A 16826-nucleotide genomic window follows, 5' to 3' on the forward strand; every position below is an offset into this window, starting at 1 on the left:
AACCTATGTTTAGTTTCTTTGATGAAAAGAATTGTTTCCAAAAAATATAGAAGGTTCACAAGGTTTAATACCAACTACCTATTAAAATATGCTTTAAAAGTATATGTGTATATATATATATATATTTTTTTTTTCACCACTACTCCCCAACCCTGCACACACACCCAAATTCACCAATGGAATTTTATCTTTTTTTTTTTTTTTTTTTGGAGAAAGAGTCTTGCTTTGTTGCCCAGGCCAGAGTGCAGTGGCGTGATCTCAGCTCACTGCAAGCTCCGCCTTCCAGGTTCACGCCATTCTCTTTTCTCAGCCTCCCCAGTAGCTGGGATTACAGGCACCCACCACCACGCCGTTAATTTTTTTTTTTTTTTTTTGGTATTTTTTAGTAGAGACGGGGTTTCACCGTGTTAGTAGCCAGGATGGTCTTGATCTCTTGACCTCGTGATCCGCCTGCCTTGGCCTCCCAAAGTGCTAGGATTACAGGCATGAGTCACCGCACCTGGTCAAAATTTCATCTTATTTTATTTTAATTTGTTGCCCTTGACATACTAGAATTAAACTAAACAATCATTTTCAGAGTAAAGTTTTAAAGATTTGAAACTATTGCAGTTCACTTTTTTATGTCTCCAGTTCCATTTTACTGTGTATTTGTGCATTCAGACAGTATATGATAGAACAGTGATCATAAGACAAAGAAATAGAACTTGACTTATTTCAGTGATGGCATTCTATGTAACCACATGTATTTTTTGTTTCTGCTCAAAATTTAGAAGACTAAAATGAGTCCAAACTTAATTGTATGTTTCTTCCCATTTTAAAAAATACATTTATGTAATTAATGTATGACTTCATCTTTTTTTTGGTACTGTAATATTTGTTTTCTTATTTTGAGATTTTTACTACTATTTTAACACACACACAGAGTTTAATAATAGAAAATTTTCACAGTCTATAGTTATTTTCTGGCCATTACTATTAATTCATTTTGTGATTATTCATGAAAATAGTTTTACCACAGGGGGGAATGTTAAAAAATTATCTAATCTGACTGTTAATATACTTGATATGGAATTGTTTACAACAGTGCTTGAAAGTGAGTAGATATTAATTCAAGAGGCACTGGATATGAATGTTAGCAGCATAAGTCTCCCGTGGGGTAACTGGGGGCCTGTTTCCTCATCCTCAAAATATGCATAATAATAGCTACTACTCAAGTTTTTACAAGTGAAATCTGACACAATACAGATTAAACTCCTCACAGGCAAGTGAGTGCAGCAAATATAGCCATGCAAGAATGACAATAGGCTTCCTTTAGATTTGTTCTTATGACTCCTTTTAACTCTGCACTGACTTTAGGTGAGTTGTTGAATCCATAAATTAAGTCCAAATTAACATGAAAAAAATTGGGGTTCACAATTTGAAGTCAGAATATTTACCATTTAAAATCAGAATATAATCTTCTAGATAGCTTTCAAAACATTACTTAGTCACATGACTCTTTCTCAAAGCTTTTCAGGATGACTTATCTATTTTGGAATATCTTAGTATGTAAATAAATGATAATGATCCTATTTACATGAGGCTTTTTGATAATGGTTGTTACTAGTTGGGGTCCAGCATCATTTAACTGTAAAGAATGTTTAACAACTAACAACTGATAGGTAAAATGTAGTTACTTATTCAGAATAACTGATATTTAAGAAGCATTTAAACAACAACATTCTTATTAAATAAAAAAATAGGCCAAGTGCAGTGGCTCATGCCTGTAATCCCAGCACTTTGAGAGGCCAAGGTAGGCGGGTCACAAGGTCAAGAGATCAAGACACTCCTGGCCAACATGGTGAAACCCCATATCTACTGAAAATACAAAAATTAACTGGGAGTGGTGGTACATGCCTGTGGGGTCCCAGCTACTCAGGAGGTTGAGGCAGGAGAATCGCTTGAACCTGGGAGGTGGAGGTTGCAGTGAGCCGAGGTCATGCCACTGTACTCCAGCCTAGTGACAGAGCAAGACTCCATCTCAAAAATAAAATAAAATAAAATAAAATAAAATAAAATAAAATAAAATAAAATAAAATAGAAGAATGGGAACATGAAAAGAAGAAAAAATGTTCTGTTGCTAATTTGGATCAAACTATGACATGGTTAGGGAAACTGAATAATTTTAAGGAATTACCTATCTTCTTCTTGGTCTCTAGTGAGAGTCTTAATAAACCTTGAGAATAAGGTTTAATTCATTCTTTTTGAAAGATCCATTTGTGTTTTGAAGTCAGTTACCATGGTTTTGTAAACCATTGAGGACCAACGCATAATAAAAGTAAGTCACATGTGCAAATAATTTATAATCTTTATAGGTTCTTTTACTGATACTGATAATGTGAGTCTGTTTTAAAAATAATTTTTAAATATTTGTTTAGAACTTACTATTAATTATTCTTGCCTTTGCTATGGTAACTAGGAACCAATTAGTAAATAGATGAGGTTGTTGTTGCTATTTGCAAACATATCTTAAAATTATTTTTTCCTCTATTGGCCATCGATCTGGGCTTTGAATAGTTAATTATTCCTGCAAGTAGGTTGGGAGGAGTGGAGGTGATGCTGTTTTAGCTCCTTTTGCATTCAGATACAAAATGATTAATTTTCAACCATTTTCCCTTTGGAAAGAATCCAAAACATTTTTCACACAGTTTCTTTTAAAGGCTAAATGCTTTATAGAATTCTATGAATAAAATTTGCGTGTATAAGTACAAAACTTTGTTAAAATGTAATATGAGAAACTTCCATTGCAATTATAGCATATTAAGTAATTTAAAATGATTCCATACTTTGCAACTTCTTCCAGGCCTAGACAACACATGGAACTTGAATACTTACATATGTGTGTGTGTATATATATATATGTGTGTGTGTATGTGTGTATATATATATATATATAAAAGCTTTGGGACAAGAGGTAGGGACTCAAACATTAATAGGCTCATTGCTTGTCAGCTAGTAATACTAATCCAAATTAGTTTTACATGTGCACCAAGTAAAGAAAAAAATCTCAAATGTCTTTCAGCATATTAGTATACCTAAATGATTTTCTTGTCAAAAGTATCTTTAGCCTGAGTCCAGAAGTTTGAGTCCAGCCTGGGCAACATGGTGAAACTCTGTCTCTGCAATAAAATACAAAAATTAGCCAGGCATGGTGGCACGTGGTCCTAGCTACTAGGGAGGCTGATGTGGGTGGATCGCTTTAGCCCAGGAGGTTAAGGCTGTAGTGAGCCCATGATCACACCACTGTACTCCAGCCTGAAACATATCAATGTTTATGAAGTCTAGAATTTCCATTTGTAAGTTTCTTAGCAATTAGTGCGGTGTTTTGCACATAGTAAATAATAACTAATTTAATAAAAATATGGCTGTTTGGAATGAAATTACAGGTGACTCTTATGTGTTTTTGATGATGATGATAATAATGTTACCAAAAATCAGTGATGAAGATGACAACAGTGATAGCAAAGATTGAAACAGCCATGGTGAGATGTGTTACTTTGGTTGTATTTAGAAATGTTGACCTTTCCAGATTAGCATAAATTATTATATTTTTGCTCTTTTTGTTTATGGATGATATTAAGACTGTTTCTGAAAAGAAAAAAGAAATAAATAACTATCAAAGGAAAGTCTTTGGGAGAACCAAAACAATACATAAGACCATTTGTCCACTAGTGCAATTCAATGTGTTCCTTCAGCAATACATATTCTGTAGATGTATTTCAATAACGCCTTTATGTTCCATTTTGTGTATATGTACTCTCTGGAGAAGGTTAAGTAACTAAAAGAATATGCATAGCATCTGAGAAATTGGACCAAATGACTGATAAAACCTCTTCTCACATTGATATTCAATTATTTTTATCTGTTTCCAGAGTTAAGTTTTCTTATTTGTTTGTATTAAGGTTACTCATTTTTGCTGTTGATCATCATATTTGACATGGTTAAACAATAAGTGCTTAATTTTATTTATTTATAAAATCAATATTAATTTTGAATTTGTAAGGTAACAGACTAGAAATGCCACAGAATGTGGTGTATTTGTTGGGAGTGTACATGTGAGTGATATTGTCTGTTTTGTCTACCTGCTGGGCAAGATGCTTTACAGATTAATCTTTACAACAATCCGAATGAGTGGGTATTACTTTGCAGATTAGGAAAACAATTAAGAAAGGTTTAGTAGTATGTTCAAGGGCACACACCAGGAAGTAGCAAAGCTCATCACATCTGGGTTTGTAGAAATGCAAATCCCAAACTCTCTATGACTAACGTTTTACTTTGTAATAATTGTGAAAATAAAAGTTACTCAATAGATTCTGCTACTCCTGTGAATTCTAAAATCTATTCCTAAAAATACTAAAAGTCTACAGAATATATGTCAGTTATTTATTAAGAACACATTTTATATAAACAATGTGTGTATTTTTAAGGTAGTAGAAATCTATTCCTGTATTATTTATGATGACTAAATAGTAATTTGGCCATTTAGGATGAATGTATTTATAAATAAATTATAAAATATTTCCCGCATCTTTTTCAACAAAATATCCCTAAAATAATTCAGTCTTTTCTTTCAGTTCTGCTGCTTTATCATGTATCTTAATTGTTTTGTTTGACCTTAAGTTTTCTCAGTAGTTTTTGATGTGACCTGTCCACCAGTATACTCCATGCTGCCATGCTCTGTAGGATAATGGCTAAGAGACCAGACTTAAGATAAATTCATATTCTATGAATTCAAATCTTAGTTCTTTCCCTTTTTAGCTTACTAATTTATTGTTAGTCATCTTGTGTTTTTTTATCTGTAAAACAGAGATGATAGTGTCTACCTCAAAGGTCTTTGTAAGGATCAATGAAGCTGATATGTATAAAGAACTTTGCACGGTTCGTTACATATAGTAAGGGTTTAATGAATGATAACTAGTTAATATTATACTGTTTAAAAATGTTTTTTATTCATTAAAAATACTTTTTATTCATTTTCTCAATTTCTACTAGCAGCAAATTCTGTCACTTGTATTGGAAAATTTTAATAGACTTTGGTCTGGCTACATATATATGTTATATATATTACATATGTATTACATATATGTATTATATATGGCATATGTGTAATATATGTAATAATATATGTATATATTACACATAACATATGCATGCTATTACATATATGTGTACATATTATGCATGCTATCACATATATGTGTACATATGTATATATGCATATATTATTACATATCTATGCAATATGAATGTGGTATATGCAATATATAATATATATAAAACGTATTTTTAAATAAAACATATTTATATATATATAACATGTATATATATATATATATATTTAGAGGGGATCTTCCTCTATCACTGAGTCTGGAGTGCAGTGGCACAATCTTGGATCACTGCAACCTCCGCCTCCTGGGTTCCAGTGATTCTCCTGCCTCAGCCTTCCAAGTAGCTGGGACTATAGGCGCATGCCACCACTCTCGGCTAATATTTTGTATTTTCAATAAAGATGGGGTTTCATTGTGTTGGTCAGGCTGGTCTTGAACTCATGACCTAAAGTGATTCACCCATCTAGGCCTCTCAAAGTGCTGGAATTACAGGTGTGAGCCACTGCACCCGGCCTAGTCTGGCAAAATAAGTGCCAGAGAATGGTAGCATTTTATAATGAGAATAAGTAAGCTTGGAATTCTTCTGTTAAAAAAAAATGTGCAAACAGGGCTCTCAACATAAAGCTAGAGCCCAAGTTAAAGGACTAGTGATGATTTTTTTGCAAAGCTAAGAACCCTTTTTAAAATGTTGACATATGGTGTACCCCTCCACCTGTTATTCTGAAATAGCTGTACATTCTGCCAATGAAAGAGCCCTTAGTAAACGGAACTTTGAAAGTTGAGGAGTTGGGGGTACTTTGCCTGCAGAAAAGTCATGGCAAAGCATGCGTAGGAGGCAACATGCAGAGTGGAGTTAAAGAATTCAATGAAAGCAAGAGCTTGAATCTGGGCATAATGCTACATTGTGTGTCAAAGTCTCACACATAAAGCAGAGAGAAACAAAACTTCTCTATTTGAAGTAGGAGCTAGGGGGACCAGGAACTATATCCACATAGCATCCCTCTCACCTCTAGATGTAACCTACACATTGAATTACATTCTGTAATAAACTCATAAAATTAACTCTCACCAACAGCTAGATGCCAGTAAAATTTTGTTCGATTGAGTTTTATCCTATTTTAGTCTCTCTGCTTCAAAAAACTCATTTTTTTTTTTTCACAAATATGTGACATTAAAAATAAGATGAGGGTTATAGGTTTTATACATTAAAAGTAACATTAGTGACACATCAATCAAATGAAATGTATGGACTTTGAATTCAGATTTGATTAAACTAACTATAAAAAGACTATTTTTGGGTAAAATCAGGGAAATGGGAACAATAAATAGTTATTTGATGAAATAAAGAAATTATTAAATTTGTTAGATCTTGTAATTATATTGTGGCTATTTTTTAAAGTGTTATCTGTTAGAGACCAATACCAAAGCATTTATGGAAAAAGAATATGACGTTGGGAAGTTGCTTAAAAGTACTCCAGGTTGGGAATACAGGTCGGATAGGAAGAGACACATGAAACAAGATTGGCATAATGTTGATAGGTGTTGAAGCTGGATGATGGTTTCATGGTTGTTTATTTTACTATTCTGTCTACTTGGTATATGTTTGAAATTTTCCATAATAAAATAAATTCCAGTAATTTAATTTATAGTCCATGAGAGAATGTCTTTCTGGCTTGAATCTTTCTGACCCAATTAGGATTTGGCAGATATATTCTACCAAATGTGTTAAAAAAAAAAAATATATATATATATATATATATATGAAAGGTGATTAAAAAAAAGCACACGTTCAAATTGAAAATAGTTCAAAACAAAAGTGCTAATAACATATTTGAACACTTTAAACTTTTTATTTGACTTTTATGTTTTAATTCTTTTAAATATATAACAGAATTACTTATTGTGTGTTTTTTTTATTATTATTATTTCATTTGCTTTTAAACACCAAATTAATTCTCAACTTCTGGGAAATGTTACAACTGCCAAATTGCAGATAAGCTTCAGGCTTGCAGTTGGATAGGTCTTTGCTTCTGGAACAATTAAAGAAAATTAAACTATATTTGCTTATAAGATGGTTTTTGTAATGTTTATACATTTAAAATATGTCAAATAGGCAGTTTTGAAATTTTGACAGTAGGCAAATGGCCACAATACAGACAGAAATCTAGCTTTAGAGAAATCTGAAAGTAGATGTTATGGATTTAGTCAGCAAACATAGTTTATGGGTTGACAAAAGTGTCATACACAAAAAATTGTAACAGAAAGATAAATTAGGACCCCATTTGTTGTTGTTAAGTTCAAAGCAAGCCTAGATTCCTGGCGCTACCAAATTACTGGATAATTGGGTGCCATAATCAAATCCTTGAATTTTTTAATAACATCTTTTATTTCCTAATTACTACAAAATAGCAATATGTTAAGATTTTCATATATTTATTTTTCAGAGCCAGAATGATCTCATTATACTCTGAGTTGCTGACTTAGCACTCCAGACTTTTTTGCTCAAAGGCAGGATTGGCCCCAGCATTCTAGGATGGAGCCATGCTTCTGCATGGAGATTTTAAAATGCTAAATCAGCATAACGCAGCTCATTGTGAGTTACTAGTTTATCGCTATTGTACTATGATAATAACCATGAGTGCTTGTAATCCAACTGATATGTAGAAAATGTAAATGTTTTCAAACTATTAATAAAACTTTCACTTGATATTACCGTCAAGTATCCCTAATCATCCCTTATGCATGAGACTAGAAGTGTCTTGGATTTCCGATTATTTTGGATTTTAAATGTTCGCTTATACATAATGCGATATCTGGGGACTGGGACACACATCTAAACACAAAATTTATTTATGTTTCATATACTTCTTATATGCATAACTAAGGTAATTTTATACAATATTTTAAATAATATTTGTGACCGTCACATGACATCGGGTGTGAAATTTTCCACTTGTGAAGTCATGTCAGCTCTAAAAAATATTTGGAGTTTGAGGCATTTTTGATTTGGGATTTTGGGATTAGAGATGCTTAATTTGTTTATCAGTTAATGCAACTTATATCTAAACTTTTCCATTGCTAGAGAGCTTTTAAAAAACAGTAGCACATTGATTTGATTTGGTACTGATTTTAAAAATTCTGCCTTTCTGGTGCTTTTGAAAGTAAATTTTCATAATACTACACTTTTATTTATTTATTTTTTATAAAATTAAAGTTTTAATTGCACACCTTGTAGTAATCTTTAAATGAAAAAGCTTTTAAAATCATGATATCCAAGTGGTATAATGATCCCAAAATGCAAATTTGTAGCTATTCATACAATAAGTACTTTCACAGTTCAGAGTGTACAGTATGAAGAGCAAACAGTTCTGCACAGTACATGTTACTGATTTAAAAGGGAAGCATTTTGCATGCCTGACAATTTCTAATATTTTGTCTTAAAATATTCTTATGAGATGAAAATATGAGTCAGAAATTAACATAAAAGTATCCAAACATTATGATAGTTTGTGTTACCAACAGTAATTTTTTATTATTTCACACATAATGAAATATAGTACTCTACCCATCTTTGATTTGAATCTTCTTTATTTCTATTCTGTCAATACTGTGGATGCACATGTGCATTTTCATCTGTGCTGTGTTGTTAATAAAATGAAAACTGACCAAAACAGGGTTGACACAATTTTTAAAAAGGTGGTAAACCAGCTCAGTTCCTAATATAGGCATCAAAATAAACCCTAGAATACAAAACTATGTGTAGATTTTGCAAAAGGAGTAATAAGCATGTTGAGAATCAAGCTGAGATCTAATAGGAATTTATGATATTTTCTAATTTCCTTTTCTGCACCGACTTCCTTCTATGTGGAACTATTTCTTTTGTGATAAAGTTTCAGTGACTTTGATACAGAAGGAATTAAGATTGAGGGAGTAAACAAAAACAAAGGTAGAATGCACTCTCACCTTGCTCCCTTTTTCTTAGCCCCAGTAGAAAGCTGATAATTACATTTTCCTTTTTCATCCAAAAGAATAGAATGTAAAATCAAGTAGATAGAGAAGTGCATAGCCATCTTGAAGTCTTAAGACAAATTAAGCTTGATTAAAATAGCTGGAGTATACTTATCTCACCCAGGCAGTTCTATCTTTTTTACTAAATACTGATGTATAGAAAGCAGACAATGAAAGAGGATATGCTCACATAAAAGTTGAATTAAATTTTGCCTATCAGTAAGTTTTCTAACTGAATTAGGAGCCTATATATTTACAAAACTGAGTTACTAGTAATGGTGACTAACATTTGTTACTGTTTCAGGTGCTGTTTAAAATGTTTTACAAGTATCAATTTAAAATGTTTTACAAGTATCACATCAATCCCAGGAGGTCAGGTACTTTTATTATCCCTGTTTTACAGATGAGGAAACTGAGGCTTTTCCATTTGGTTAATCCTGGATTCAGTCCTTGAGAGTCTGATTCCAGAAGTTGAATGCTTAACTCTTTATTAGGCAATTTTATGAAATGCCCTAATATTATAGGATATATCAGGCACATAGGTTGGTCATTTGAAAACATTAATCTTCCTAAATCTGTTCAGCTATAAGTGCTGATAATCTTTAGGTTACTTTATCCATTCTTTTATGCAACAAAGAGGGCTTGTCATTTGGCAAGCTTTGATTGACACTGTCATTGTCACCATCATTAATTTGGCACTATCTATCTGACTACTAGGGCTGCTTCCAGAGAGACCTGCTGGCCTTACTTCACCAAATTTGAAGACTTTTATGTCAAAACAAGTTTAAATCAAGTTGAATTCACTACAACCTCTTAGATATTTTAATTTTAACTCTCCACCACCGTCTACACAGGGGTTGGATCTCCTCCTTTAACCATGCCCCAGTCTAAGTCTCAGTTTTGTTTTTTTTTTCCTCACACTGTCATGCCATTAGGATACTCAGAGAATTATTCCCCTCTGAGAAAAAAAAAAATGACAAAAAAATTGTAATATTAATTTGCATAAATTCAATTTTCATTTTTAATTCAATAACTCCAATCCTGATCATTGAATTATGGTAATCATGTCCATATTTGTTTTATTATCCTCTTTTGAAATTAATTAATTGCTAAATCAGTGAACCTTTATATAATGTAGCAGCTAGTTATTTTGATGTCTCAAAAATTAAAAGTAACTTCTAAAAGTTTCTGGTTTACTCAGACAGTTTTAAAAAGAAATCATTCATTTACTCCCTGAAGAATAGAAGAATAGTGCATTAGTCCATTCTCACTCTACTGTGAAGAAATATCCAAGACTGGGTAATTTATAAAGGAAAGAGGTTTAATTGATTCATAGTCCTGAATAGCTGGAGAAGCCTCAGGAAACTTATAATCATGGCAGAAGGCAAAGGAGAAGCAGGTACTTTCTTCACAGGGTGGCAGGATGAAGTGAGAGCCAGCAGAAGAAATGCCAGACCCTTATAAAACCATCATATCTCATAAGAACTCACTCCCTATCATGACAACAGCTATGGGGAAACCACCCTCATGATTCAGTTACCTCTCATTGGGTCCCTCCCAGTACACATGGAAATTATGGGAACTACAATTTGAGATGAAATTTGGGTGGGAACACAGCCAAATAATATCATTCTACCCCTGGTCCCTTCCAATCTCATGCCCTCACATTTCAAAACACAATCATGCCTTTCCAACAGTCCTCCAAAGTCTTCATTCATTCCAGCATTAACCCAAAAGTGCAAGTTCAAAGTCTCATCTGAAACAAGGCAAGTCCCATCTACCTATGAGCCTATAAAATCAAAAGCAAGTTAGTTATTTCCTAGTTACAATGGGAGTACAGGCATTTGGTAAATATACCAGTTCCAAATGGGAGAAATTGGCCAAAACAAAAGGACTACAGGCCCCATCCAAGTCCAAAATCCAATAGAGCAGTCATTAAGCCTTAAAGTTCCAAAATGATCTTCTTTGACTTCATGTCTCACATTCCAGGTCACACTGATGCAAGAGGTGGGCTCTGTCAGCCTCAGGCATCTCCGATCCTGTGGCTTTGCAGGGTAAAAACCCCCTTCTGGCTACTTTCACAGACTGGCATTGAGCATCTGTGACTTTTCCTGGTGCACAATACAAGCTGTCGGTGAATCTACCATTCTGGATCTGGTGGATGGTGGCTCTCTTCTCATAGCTCCATAGGCAGTGTCCCAGTGGGTACTCTGTGTGGGAGCTCCGATCCTGTATTTCCCTTCCACAGTGCCCTAGCAGAGGTTCTTCATGATGGCTCCACCCTGCAGCAAACTTCTGCCTGGACATCCAGACATTTCCATATATCCTATGAAATCTAGGTAGAGGTTCCCAGACCTCAATTCTTGACTTCTGTGCACCAACAAGCTCAACACCATATGGAAGCTGCCAAGGCTTGGGACTTGCACCCTTTGAAGCAATGCTCAAGCTGTACCTTGGTTCTTAACCACAGCTAGAACTGAAGCAGCTGGGTGCAGGGCACCATGTCCTGAGGCTGCACAGAGCAGGAGAGCACTGGGCCGTCCCAGCAAACCATTTTTGCCTCCTAGACCTTTAGGCCTTTGATGAGAGGGGCTTCCATGAAGTTCTCTGACATACTCTGGAGACATTTTCCCTATTGTCTTGGGGATTAATATTTGGTTCCTCATTACTTATACAAATTTCTGCAGCTGGCTTGAATTTCTCCCCAGAAAATGGGTTTTTTATTTAACCTCATATAGTCAGACTGCAAATTCTCCAAACTTTTATGCTTTGCTTCCTCTTGAATGCCTTGCAGCTTAGAAATTTATTCTGCCAGATACCCTAAATCATCTCTCTCAAGTTCAAAGTAAGTTCCACACATCTCTAGCACAGAGGCAAAATGCCACCAGTCTCTTTACTAAAACATAGAAAGAATCACCTTTATTCTAGTTCTCAACAAGTTTCTCATCTCCATCTGAGACAACCTCAGTCTGGACTTCATGGTCCATATCACTATCTGCATTTTGGTCAACAAGTCTTTAAGGAGCTCCAAACTTTCCCACATCTCCCTGTATTCTGAGCCCTCAAAACTTTCCAACTTCTGCCTCTTACCTAGTTCCAAAGTTGCTTCCACATTTTCAGGTATCTTTATAGCAGCACTCTGCTCTTGGTACCAATTTACTGTATTAGCCTGTTCTAACACTGCTATGAAGAAATACCCAAGATTAAGTAATTTATAAAGGAAAAAGGTTTAATTGGCTCACAGTTCTACATTGCTGAAGAGGCCTCAGGAAATTTACAATCATGGCAGAAGGCAATGGGAGAAGCAGGCGCCTTCTTCACGTGACAGCAGGACACAGCGAGAGCCAGCAGGGGGAATGCCAGAAGCTTATAAAACCATCATACCTCATGATAACTCACTCACTATCATGAGAACAGCAAAAGGAAAACCACCTCCATGATTCAGTTACCTCCCAGGGGGACATGGGGATTATTGGGACTACAGTTCAAGATGAGATTTGAGTGGAGTTGCAGCCAAACTATATCAAATAGACTATTCAGAAGTGTCAGGATAGGCATAGGAATTACTTTAATGGGTTTTGCAATAGAGAAGAGAGATTGAGCCAACTTCAAATATAACAAGAAAAAGTGGGAATTTATATATCAGAAGCAGGATGGAGGTTAGTAGATGGAAAATTATTAAGAGGAAACATCAGTGATGAGGGCTATTCTGGCTAAACCACCTTAACAAGACTGTTGGTGAAGGCAAGCCAGGGTTATCAGACATCACCTGGGGGATGGTGGAGGTGAAAGGGTAATCAGACATTGAGAGAAGGGGGTTTTGGCTAAACCAGCTCATCATTAAAACTGTACAATGCAAAGACAGACACAGAAGTGAAATAGTCAAGGCCTAGTTGGGAAGAGGATTCAGAGGAGCCTTATTAAACATTGGTCAAGGAGAGAATAATAGCAATAGTAGAATGTTTCAACCATGTTGCAGATTAGAGTTTAGTGGAGAAGGGAGCTTTAACTTCTTGTTGTTCTATTTATTCACATTCTAAGCAAAGACCCTCCCCTGTGAGCACTAACCCATTTTAGTACATTATGCCATATTCCAGGCACCCACTATACTGTTTCCGCAATGATGCTTTCAGGGTAACTGTTGGTCTGTAGTGACAATTCAGCCACTTATCTATGCTAATGCTCAAGAGTTTATTTATGCCATCTTAGACACTGTCATCATTTATTGATTTACATTTGGGATGGCTTAATTAAGCAAATTGGATGAAGTCTCAGGAATTAAATGAATGTGACCAAAGGAAAAAGGATTCTACAGGGTTTGATGGAGAATAGGAAACAAAGGCTTACTGAAACAGTTACATGAAAATTTATGTTATGCAAACCTTCTCAGTCAATGGAACACTACTTCTCAATCTTATTTGGATGTGATACTTCAAAAATTAGATGTCAAATAAACCTTGCTTTGTCTACAAAAAAGAGTAGATAGATACACTGCCTTGTCTCATTCTGAATTTATTCATGGGGAAGAAAATGAACTAGGAAAATACTTTAAAATTGAAATAAAGGTTCTAGCAACGTGATCTAAACTGGTTTTCCTTTTAGTGATTTCTCCAGACTTTTAAAGTGATTTTTTTTTTTTAAATCTAAGTTATAGATTTATTAAAAATGTGTCGAGAACTCCATGAATGTTACCCATTAGAGGTTAGTAGATGCTTTGCTTTAAAGAATGGATTTAATTGATCAGTATAGCAATACTCTTCATGGAAAGATGTACCCAAAGTGCCCTATTGTTGGTTTATAATTAATTGGCTAGCCTAACATCTTTTCATACGTGGAATAAAGAAAAGCTGCCACATCAATAAACAGAAATAGAATTAATAGAGTTAAAGAGCAGAGACCCTGTCTGTACTGGTCACTTTCTTAACACTAGCATTTAACCCAGTTTCTGGCACATCACAGAATCAACTAATGCTGGTTGAATTAATAAACTCTATTCTAAAATACAATGTATGAAAATATAATAGGCTTAGATATAGTTTCAGGCATAAAAACTAGATAATTTGCATAGGCTTATTTATTTGCTTTTATCTTACTGGTTTCCTTATTCTCCCTTTTTCTAGCTTACTATAGTATATATACCACTGTAAAAACTGAATTTTTCAGCAAAAGAGATAAAAACGTTTTCTTTAACATGTATTATGTTTAAAGAAGAAAAAAATTAGTAGCATTTCCCTTAAGAAATAGCTTGGTGTATACAGCTTACTCTTGTATATTGAGAGCAAAATGCTTTTGAAATCTATATGCTTAAGAAAACAGAAAAGAAGCTTGGAGCTGAGATGCAGGGAATTCTGTATCTCTGCTTGGAAATAAAGAAACAGACCACGGAGCTTGTTAATCATGCGAAAGGCATAATCAGCACAGACTTGGGGTTAATTGTAGTTCTAGAAATAAAAGGGTGTTCTACCCATTGGATTGAGGCACCAGCATCAGGTCAGCGTTTAGAGAGAATTTTTAAAAAGAACAGAATTATGACTCTCATATAAATATAAAGGATACTTAAAAATTTTGTTTAACTTTCAATTAAATAATGAGAAACCCAGTAAGATGTTACAATGGTTCAAAAGAGAATTCAAATAACCAAATAATAGATGGTTAATAGATAAATTAGATAGATCTGTGGATAAGATAGATAGATAATCAGGAATGTTAAGATGAATTTACAAACAAATAGATGCATAGAGGCAAAATAAATCTGTTCACTGGGGCAATAATCCATTGCATTATACCACAGTCTCCATTTAACACAAGTTACCCAATTTGCTAGACAAGTTGCTTACAAAAAAAAAAAAAAAAAAAAAAAAAAAACAGTAACCTTTTGAGCCACTTTAAAATCTCTTACAGATTTTCCTTATATCACTTTCAACCAGGCAAATACCTTTGGCTATTCAGAACATTTTAGAATCAGAAGACCTACTGCTGTTTGCACCTTAAAAAACCAAATAAACTAAGAGATTTACAGACAAAATGGAGAAGCAAATCTGAGAGTCACCACTTAGTTCTTAAGACTTCTGACTGGGAGTACTTGGTTCACGATTATAATATATCAGTTTAATGAGACAATATTAATATGATAATGTGTGGGAAATCAGATCACTATGTGAGTGTTCTTCATTGTTCATACTACAAAATAACTTACGCATGTACTTTAAAATTTTATCTTTACTATAGTGATTCCATATCCTCTCAGAGTAACTGTTTTCTGGTGAAAGCTACTTTTAATTTAAAGTTTCAATTGCCGATATTAATGCAGAGTTGATTGCTTTTAAAGAAAAGTGGCTCGCTCATTGCTTAATAAGGCAAGATTCAGCACTCTACTCCCCCACTCCTACCTTTCTCAACTCTCCCAACGGAGTTAATAACTACAACAAATTACAAGCACAAATTATTAACAACACTTAAAAGAGCATGCCCTACAGTTTTCTATACTCAACATGATACAAAAACACGGGGTTAATGGCTGCATTGTTAACAGTTATAGTCTCAACATATTCAGTTTAGAGATAATGCAAAACTGGTCTATCTGTATAGAAACAATAATTGAGAAGAGGACTAAAGGCAAAAAAAAAAAAAAAAGATGAATTTTTTTTTCTTTTTCCTCAGAAAAAGTCCTTGGATACCTGTGTATTTTAGTTGTTTTAAATGTTTGTAAATATAGTGGTTTGCAAAGAAATTGGGCATGTTTTCTGATGGAAAGAAAGAGTTAAAGGATGCTGAATTGTACTTTTTTTCTTAATGATTTCCCAAAAAGCTGAGAGAAAGAATAAATTATACTCCAAGAGCCTTTTTGGGCAGTGTGTTTGATGTAACAAAGTTATCATGATTAGACTAACATAACTTTTTTTTTTTTTTTGGCTACTTGGTAAGGCAATGGCAATCTGCTTTATAATAGAACCTTCTTAAGACATGTTTGAGAATAGATCATCTAAACACTAATCTAAACAAATGCAAAAACAGAAAACCTTTCCTATATATATTTGGAGTATTTTGGAAGTAGCTTGGGATTTGGTGGAACAAATTTGGGATCTTTTAAAAGGGTCTGAATTCAAAATTTTTGTATGACTTGTAAACCATTAAAATAATTCACAGCTTGTGTCTCATTTGGTGGAAACATAAATTTGTATTCATGACTTCTAGGAAATATTTTAAGGAGGATTATTGACAAATTTTAGCACAGCAATATTCAGATATGTTCAAAGAAACATCGCTGTATCTGTTAATGTTTTCATTTTCTTTTGCTCCACAAAGAACTGGACTGAGATCACCAGCTTATTTTTATAGGCCAAAAAACTACGTATAGCTTTGTTTACAATATTATGTGTATACCTGAATTCATAGGCAAAAGTAACCATGTTTCAAGTGAATTAACCTATTGGTATAAGGACCACCAGAGAATGTCCATAGCCTTCATTTGAGGTGTACAATTTGAATCAGCATTTGAAACATATACTTGCATATACTCATGGAATGAACAATTTAAATTCATGTGATTTCAAATTTATAAAAGTGACCTTGCTTTTACATTATTAAATTTTCATTAAAAATTATACTCTTTTAAACCCCACAATTTTACCAATGCAATATTTTAAGGATAATTTTTCTTACTGATTTTAT

The 16826-nt window shown here is 33.9% G+C and overlaps 1 protein-coding gene across 5 annotated transcripts in view; it reads left to right on the forward strand.

Moving 5' to 3' along the window:
• The window catches only part of CSMD3 (CUB and Sushi multiple domains 3), a 1234985-nt gene that overhangs the window by 1032869 nt on the left and 185290 nt on the right, over positions 1-16826 (forward strand). The gene's annotated exons all lie outside the window — the stretch shown is intronic.

Source organism: Macaca thibetana, chromosome 8 (genome assembly GCF_024542745.1).
Source record: "Macaca thibetana thibetana isolate TM-01 chromosome 8, ASM2454274v1, whole genome shotgun sequence".
NCBI lineage: Eukaryota > Metazoa > Chordata > Mammalia > Primates > Cercopithecidae > Macaca > Macaca thibetana.